Source organism: Mus caroli, chromosome X (genome assembly GCF_900094665.2).
Source record: "Mus caroli chromosome X, CAROLI_EIJ_v1.1, whole genome shotgun sequence".
Classification (NCBI taxonomy): Eukaryota; Metazoa; Chordata; class Mammalia; order Rodentia; family Muridae; genus Mus; species Mus caroli.
The window spans coordinates 127,078,389-127,087,292 of record NC_034589.1 but is presented as its reverse complement, the minus strand read 5'-3'; the positions used below and the strand labels follow the sequence as shown (position 1 = coordinate 127,087,292).

At 39.7% G+C, this 8,904-nt stretch overlaps 1 protein-coding gene and 1 pseudogene across 1 annotated transcript in view; one reads left to right on the top strand and one right to left on the bottom strand.

The window, feature by feature from the left end:
* The window catches only part of Il1rapl2 (interleukin 1 receptor accessory protein like 2), a 1,226,021-nt gene that overhangs the window by 418,626 nt on the left and 798,491 nt on the right, over nucleotides 1–8,904 (bottom strand). The gene's annotated exons all lie outside the window — the stretch shown is intronic.
* LOC110287029 lies at nucleotides 4,878–7,149 on the top strand (annotated as a pseudogene).

The following is an 8,904-nucleotide window of genomic DNA, read 5'->3' as shown; positions in this document are numbered from 1 at the left end:
AAGTGGAACTACAATGTGAACTAACCAGTACCAGGGAGCTCTTGTCTCTAGGTGCATATGTATCAAAAGATGGCCTAGTCGGCCATCACTGCAAAGAGAGGCCCATTGGACTTGCAAACTTTATATGCCCCAGTACAGGGGAACCCCAGGGCCAAAATGGGGGATTGGTTGGTAGGGGATTGGGGGGGTAGGTATGGGGGACTTTTGGGATAGCATTGGAAATGTAAACGAGGAAAATACCTAATAAAAATAAATTAAAAAAAAACAAAAAACATAACAAACAAAGAAACAAACAAACAAACAAAAAAAAACAGAAGAAGTGTATAATAAAAGAAGATATCCAAGGGCTCACTGAAAAAAAAGAAAATTAATCCCTCACAGGTATATTTAGCCACCTTAAGGATGACACCAAGTTTTAACACTAAGATGATGTAAGTTGCGGGACCAAGTAATCTCAGAAAGTTTCAATCTCCACAAAGCCGTTTGGCAAGGAAATATAAAAAACTGTAAGAATAATTCAGTGGCAGGGGTACTTGAAAGTTGGACTTAAATTTACAGGGATACATATTTCATTACCTAGTTTGGGTTGGGATTTTTTGCTGATCAGAATCATTCACATATCATTATGTACTCCTGTATGTAACCTCAATAAACTTGACCCGATTGGAATATATTTGGCCTACTGATACCCTATATGGGCAAAGAGGCATTTCTTAAAGTCATAAAATGATAAATACCTAGAAAGTTATCATTGCTCTTGGACCCCATATTTAACTTGGCACAGAAAACTAGATCACATACTGTTTAAGTCTCTTAGATATGTCCAAGAAGAAAATATAGACAATGGGACTAGAAACAAATCACACACACACACACACACACACACACACACATACACACACACACACATACACACACTATAGCAGGCACAGAGTAATTTTACCCCTAAAAGTAATAATAGAAAGAAAAGTAAGATCTATCAACAATAAAGTTGCTTTGGAAATTACATACAAATCCTCTTCTAGAGGTAGAAATTGTCCTTATACACAGTCAAACTTATGCAATATAATGCAGAATCATGTCGATGAGTCCTACAATTGCAGCTCTTTACCCTCTCTCAGGTATACAGAACATCAAAATATTGAGAAACTTGTGGCATCAACTTCCTTAGAGTTACTGTTCCCTGAAGCTTTCACTTGCATTTATAGACTTGTATTCTGTATCAGGCATTTTAGAACTCCCTTTCTAAAGAGCACTAGATGTTAAGTTTTCTAACTATATGAAAAAATAGCTGATGCTAGGTTTTTGCTAGGAAATATCAATATCAACTCCCATCAATTTTAAATTAAATTATACATTCTTTTTTTTTTATTCTGTTCTTGATGTTCCTTTAAAAAAAATCATGTTACATCCTGATTGCTGTCCCCAGTACCAGTCAAACTCACACAGTTCCTTCTCCATCCCTCATCCCCGTCTCTCATATTTGGGAGAGTAAAGCCTACCCACTTGGTATCCTCCCACCCTGGCACATCAAATCTCTGCAAGACTAGGCACTTCTTCTCCCCCTGTGGTCAGACAAGATACCCACATTGGGGGAATGGAATCCACAGACAGCTAACAGCTTTAAGAATAGCCCCTGCTCCAGTTGTTGAGGACCCCCATGAAGACTGAGCTACATCTTCTAACTATGGGGGGGGGGAATCAAGGTCCAGCATGTGTATCTTCTTTGTTAGATGGGTCAGAGCTGCAAGGGTTCCAGTTAGTTAACACTGTTGGTTTTCCTGTGGAGTTACTATTTCCTTTGAAGCTCTCAGTCCTTACCCCAAGTCTTCCATAATGGTCTCTAAGCACACCATCCATATTTCAGTCCTGGGTGTCTGTATCTGACTGAGTCAGCTGCTAGGTGGAGCCTCTCAGAGGACATTTATGCTAGGCTCCAGTCTGCAAGCATAACAGAATATCATTAATAGTGTCTGGAATTGGCTCTTGCCCATGGGATAGGACTCTAGTTGGGCTGAATTTTGGTTGGCCATCCTCTCAGTCTCTGTTCCATCCCCTGTGCCTGAATTTTTATAGGGAGGATACATTTGGAGTTGAAAGTTTTATGGGTGGGTTAGTGTCCCTATCACTTCACTGGGGTTCCTGCTTAGCTACATGTTCAATATCCCCAATGCTGAGATTCTCACCTAAGTCACCCACTTTGATTCTTGGAAGCCTCCCTTATCTCAGGTCTTTGCCAAGTCCTTGAGATACCTCAACCCTGTCAGTTGGAGATTTTCCTTCACTCTCAAGGCCATCTAGACATCTCCACTGTCTCTTCCCTCACTTGATCCTGAACCCCTTGCCCTGCCCCCATAATCCTTCCAATCCCCTCTGCCACTTGTTCCTGTCCTCCCTCCATCTTCCTCTTCCAACAATTTTATTCCTTCTTCTAAGTGAAATTTGAACAACCCATTTTAGGACTTCCTTCTTGTTTATCTTCTTTGGATCTGTGGGGTGTAGCATGGTTATCCTGTATTTTATAGCTAATATCCACTTATAAATTGAGTAAATATTGTGCATGTATTTTTTGGGTCTTGGTTAGCTCACTTAGCATCGTAGTCTCAAGTTCCATCCATTTGCCTACAAAGTTCATGATATTCTTGTTAATCACAAATATAATTTCATTGTGTAGATATACCACATTTTCTTTATCCTTCAGTTGAAGGACATGTGGGTTAAGTCTAGTTTCTGCCTGTAAAATAAAGCTGCCATAAACATAGTTGTACAAGTTTCCTTGTGTTATAGTGGTGTATCTTTTGGGTATATTCCCAGGAGCAGTAGAGTTGGTTCTTAAGGTAGAATTATTCCCAATTTTCTGAGAAACTGACAAATTGATTTACACAATTGTACAAGTTTGCAATCTCACCAGCAATGGAGAAGTGTTCCAATTGCTCTACATCCTTGCTAGCATGTGCTATCACTGTTATCTTAGTCATTGTGAGAGGAGTAACATCTCAGGGTTGTTTAGATTTGCATTTCCCTGATGACTAAGGAATTTGAACAAGCTTTAAGTGTTTCTCAGTCATTCAAGTTTCCTTTGTTGAGAATTTTCTGTTTAGCTCTGTTCCCCATTTTAAAAAATTGAATTGGTTATTTTACTCTAATATTGTTTGTATCTCTCTCTCTTTCTCTCTCTCTCTCTCTCTCTCTCTCTCTCTCTGTATGTGTATGTGTGTGTGTTTTGTTTGTGTGTGTGTGTGCATGTGTGTGTGTGCGCATGTGTGTGTGTGTTTTGAATGGAGTCTCAGTAAGTTTGTGGGCAAAAAGGAAAATGTGTTGTTTTATGTGGAGTATGCAACAGACCTCAAGTTAAACGGATTTTGGTGATAGCAGACAGGTAGCAAGAATGTCTGAAGATAAATGGTCCTCGATAATTCTTACCTCAGCCATAATAGGAAGGAAATCTGTGGGTCATAGGAAGTATGTGAAGAATATGGACATATAAAAGAAACATAAACACAGTCTGTTCCCATAAATAAGAAAAAAACACTGGCTGGGAACATAAATTTCCTTTGCAATTAACTGTTCATATATATCCTTACATTTTTATTTTTGTTCTCTTTCTATATAAATTTCATAGTTAATTTTTAAAAATATTTCATATATATATACATATATACACACATATATATGTCTCTATATATGTATAGATTTGCATTTTAAGAGTTCAGTTGGTGTGTAACTTATAGCTTGTATGTATCCTTTTTGGTTCCATTCTGACTTTTTTCATCTCACACTTGACACTACATTCACTTAACCACTTAAATTTACCATATTGCTCCAAACCAGGACACTGATGTTATTGTCTCCAAATCTTATTCAATCTTTTACTGCAGCTAACATTGAAACTTATGTCAAACCATTAGAGGTGTTCCTGAAGTTAACATTATCTCTGAAAATAAATTCAAGAAAAATCATCCTGCCCTGAGGACTTAATTAAAATAAAATATACAAACCAAACACTTGAGAAGAATAACAGTGACAAACCAGAGGATACATACACCTCAGAATATGAAAACAAAACACACTCAAAAATACAAAAATTAAGGGAAGTATCCATTAGCATAATCCCACATGTTCATGGCGTCTGGCTTCTCAAGACTAGAAAACAAAAACAATGAGAGACCATAAATGTCAGAAAAAGACCACAAAGCCCTAATGATAAAACACTGTAAAGGTCAACAAGAAGAGTCAAATAAACAGACTGAGAATTTCTAATCCTAAATCAGAAAGGGGACTAATATTCAATATATATACAGAACTCAAGAAGATGGACTCCAGAAAACCAAATAACCCTATTAAAATGGGGTACAGAGCTAAACAAGGAATTCTTTACTGAGGAATACTGTATGTTTGAAAAGCACCTGAAAAGTTGTTCAACATCCCTAATCATCAGAAAAATGCAAATCAAAACAACCCTGCTATTCTACCTCACACCAGTCAGAATGACTAAGATCAAAAATTCAGGTGACAGCAGATGCTGGCAAGGATGTGGTGAAAGAGGAACACTTTTCCATTGTTGGTGGGATTGCAAGCTGGTACAACCACTCTGGAAATCAGTCTGACGGTTCCTCAGAAGATTGGACATAGTACTATCAGAAGATCCAGCAATACCTCTCATGGGTATATACCTAGAAGATGCTCCAACATGTAATAAGGACACATGCTACACTATGTTCATAGCAGCCTTATTTATAATAGCCAGAAGCTGGACAGAACCCACATGTCCCTCAACAGAGGAATGGATACAGAAAATGTGGTACATTTACACAATGGTGTACTAATCAGCAATTAAAAACAACGAATTTATGAAATTTGTAAGCAAATGGAGGGATATGGACTATATCATCCTGAGTGAGGTAACCCTATCACAAAAGAACACACATGATAAGCACTCACTGATAAGCAGATATTAGCCCAGAAACTTAGACTAACCAAGATACAATTTGCAAAGCACATGACATTTAAGAAGAAGGAAGACAAACAAGTGGATACTTCGCTCCTTCTTAGAAAGGGGAACAAAATACCCATGAAATAGTCACAGAGATAAAGATTGGAGCTGAGACAAAAGAAAGGACCATCCAGAGTCTGCCCCACTTGGGGATCCATCCCATATAGAACCACTAAACCAAGACATTATTGCATATGTCAGCAAGATTTTTGCTGATAGGACCCTGACATAGCTATCACTTGTGAGGCTATGCCAGTGCTTGGCAAATACATAAGTGGATGCTCACTGTCATCTATTGGTTGGGACACAAGGCCCCTAATGAAGAAGCTAGAGAAAGTACCCAAGGAGCTAAAGGGGTCTGCAACCCTATAGGAGGATCAACAATATGAACAAATCAGTACTCTCCAGAACTATGTATCTAGTTGCATATGTATCAAAGGTTGGCCTAGTCAGTCATCAATGGGAGGAGAGGCCCTCAGATTTGCAAAGATCATATGCCCCAGTACAGGGGAATCCCAGGTCCAGGAAGTAGGAACAGTTGTGTTGGGTAGCACGGAGGGGAGGTCATAAGGTGCTTTGGGGATAGCATTTGAAATGCAAATAAAGAAAATGTCTAAAAAAATCTAGGGAAAATTATATAATAATTTCAAGAGGCAAATAAGAAAGTCACCAAAGTAAACAAAGTGAACAATAATGTGAATGAAAAGCTTAAAACCTTGGAGAAAAATTTAAGGATGAAAAATGAGAGACTTAAAAGAAACAGAGCCACATTCTGTAAATGAATCTACCAATCAAAAATGGCACTTTATAAATCATTATCAGCAGATATGATTAAGTAGAATGAATATAAAAAATGTATGACAAGGTTGGGGAATTAATAGGACATAGGTAAAGGAAACAATCATTGAGCATGAACAAACTTCCAAGAAGTCTGGAATATACTCAGAACACCAAAACTAAGTGTTTTGAGAAGAAAAAGAAGAAGAGAAGAAAAAGCTGAGCTAAAGTTCAAATAACCTAGACCACCAGTTGAATGAAGTTATAGCCAGGAATTTCCTTACCTTAGACAAATAGACACCAAGCATATATTTACAAGCCCACATAGATATCACCTGAGAAAAACCTCCCTACAACCTATCATAATGAAGATATCAGAAATAAAAAGCAAAGAAACAATACTAAAAATTACAAAGAAGAGTGTGTTCCCTAGATAGCATCCTTAGATGGATAGAGCAATATACTCAGAGGAGTCTGGGGAAGCAAGATATGAATTGACAGCCAAGACTGCAGGAAAACAGATGGCCACAGGCCAGTGATTACACAGAGTCTATTTGCTACTAGGATGAGAGGAGATTCTCCCCACAAACATGCAGTAAGCATGGTGCTCTATAAGCCACTCATTGTTTTCTCATTCAGACAACTTTGAGCCTTCCAAACATACCTCCTGCCCTTTGGTTATCTTCCAGCAGTAGGAGATCAGGAGGAACCTGTCTGTATCCAGCTTCAGGAGCTAAGTAAAAGCTATGCTACTTGAAGGGATGTTGTCTGGGCAACAAGTGCAAAAAACTCAATGTGGACATCTCTCTGTACTATACCACCATACTTAAGCCTATGTTCACTGGATATATGGAGGTGCTGACAATGACTTTTGGATCATTGTAGATCAGTGTGAAGAGTAGCATGACACAATTTTGAACTACTTCTGACATGACATTAAAATCTTCCCTCAAAACATCAAAAAGCTAGGAATTGATGGCTAAAGCAAAATATTATCTCATCCAAGGGCTTTTAAAAGTGTTCCAGATTGCTATGCAGGACAAGAAAGACTCCCACCAGCCTATGGGCAACATTCCCATCATCATATGCTTGAGGGAAGAGAACAGGTTTATTGAATCTATGGCCAAGCCTGCAGCGAACAATCTGTATAATAGAAATAATAACAAGTAGTCCCACAGCAGCAGCTATGGGGACTTGATGGAAAAAATGGAGTTTTGATAAGTGATCCCTTGATTAAGAGAGGGTGGGTACTCTTTGTCAAGGACACCATAAATGACCAGGTCTGCTGCTGGTCTTTCTACAGCCAGAGTCATTATCTAGCAAAGGTGTGCTGTACCTCCATTATGTATGCCACAGAGAAGTGTCAGACTACTATGTAATTCTCAGGATCTCCAATAGATAAAAACTCAATGTCCTACTTTATATGACCTCTCAAGACCATGAACACTGCATTTTGAAGACCATGGTTCAGATCACACCTGGCTTTCAATAGAGAAATATCTGTGAATTGTGGGACTGTGTGTGTTACATCTACCCTAAGACATTAGCTGATGTTATTCCACATCACAAAACTATTCTTAACTCTTTATTTCAGAGAGAGCTTCAGGGATGCATGGCCTGATTCTTTCAGTGTGGGATCTGCTTTAAAGGACAGTGCCCTGTTCTAACATGCTGTATCTCTAGCACTCAAAATCTGAAGTAGAAGGATCACAAGTTTGTAGCAAACTTGACCTACAAGAAAAACAAAACAAAGCAAAGCAATAACAAAGACACTTGTAGCCTCCCCAGCCTGAAGCAGTCTGGTACAGACCTTGTCACCACTGAGGTGGGGCCACCTTCAGTGCAGCTTTCTGACTTGGCTGGCTCTCTTTGAAGTGTCAACCACCCTGCTCTTCTCAGAGATGCTACCTGTGGAGAGGCTGAACCTGTCTTCCTGAGACATTCCCGAAGAAGCAACAACCTGTTGACCAAGTGCTGAGAGCATGGCAACAAAGTACCCAGGATGGACTTGTGGGGGGATGGGCCTTCCCGCTTTTAAGCAAAGTCTCTTAGTAAACTCAAGTTCCTTGGTCAGAGAAAACCTGTCTTGGCTTCATTCTTTTCTCACCATCTAGTATCTCTCTCTTTCAGCCACAGCCTGCCTTCCAGGAATACCTGGTTCAGGTAGTCTGTGGGCCGACTAACTACTACTACAGATTGGTGCCCGAACCAGGGACTTGGAAATGGTGGGAAAACACTGAGAGATCACTATCTTGTGTGGAGCTCCACGAGAAGGGAAGAATAAGAAGATCGTATTGGACATGAGAAGGGAAGAATAAGAAGATCATATTGGACACTGTGAGGAACAGGTATTTATGCTAGTGCTGGTTTTAAACTTCATTTTTTAAAGTGTTTCTGGAAGTGTGATAGGATAAGGGCTAAGTTGGAACAGTGCTGACTAAGCGCTGATTCCACTTAGGATTTGGCAGCGAAATATGTGTGGGACTAGAAACTTCAAACCAGGTGGTTGTCCGCAGTCAAGGACTGCATCAGGCAAAGAAATCTCCCAGGTGTGGGGAGCCATTCTGGACTTCCTGGCCAGCCAGATGGAAATCTGCTCCAGGCAGTAAACAAACCCATGTTTGGTGGATGGCCTGCCCTTAATCCCTGATTAGCTGAGCAAGCCTGCCTGGTGAGGTGATGTGACCTTTGGTGGTTGGTGGGGGCGTGGTTGTGGCTGGAGTGGAGAAAAACACTTATAACCAGAGAGGCTGGGGGATTTTAAGAAAGAAGCTGCCTGAGTAAACTGCTTTAAGAAGAACCGGTGGTTGTGTTTTCCTTGTTGGTCGAGTTGGACGAGACACCCAGGGACACAGGGAAATCCGGAGATGTCTGGCCTTCTCTCTGGCCCCTACAGGAGAAGTTCTCTACCCTCTTTATATTGTCTATGTTTGGTGCACCAATCCATTCACGTGTCAATTCATGTGTGTTTTGTTTCATTTTCTGAATGACTGAATGTTGTGTGTTTCATGTTGGAAAATAAAAATGGCTAAGACTTTCTCAAAGAACCAGCTCCTTGATTGGTTGATTCTTTGAATAGTTTTTCTTGTTTCCACTTGGTTGATTTCACCCCTGAGTTTGATTATTTCCTGCCG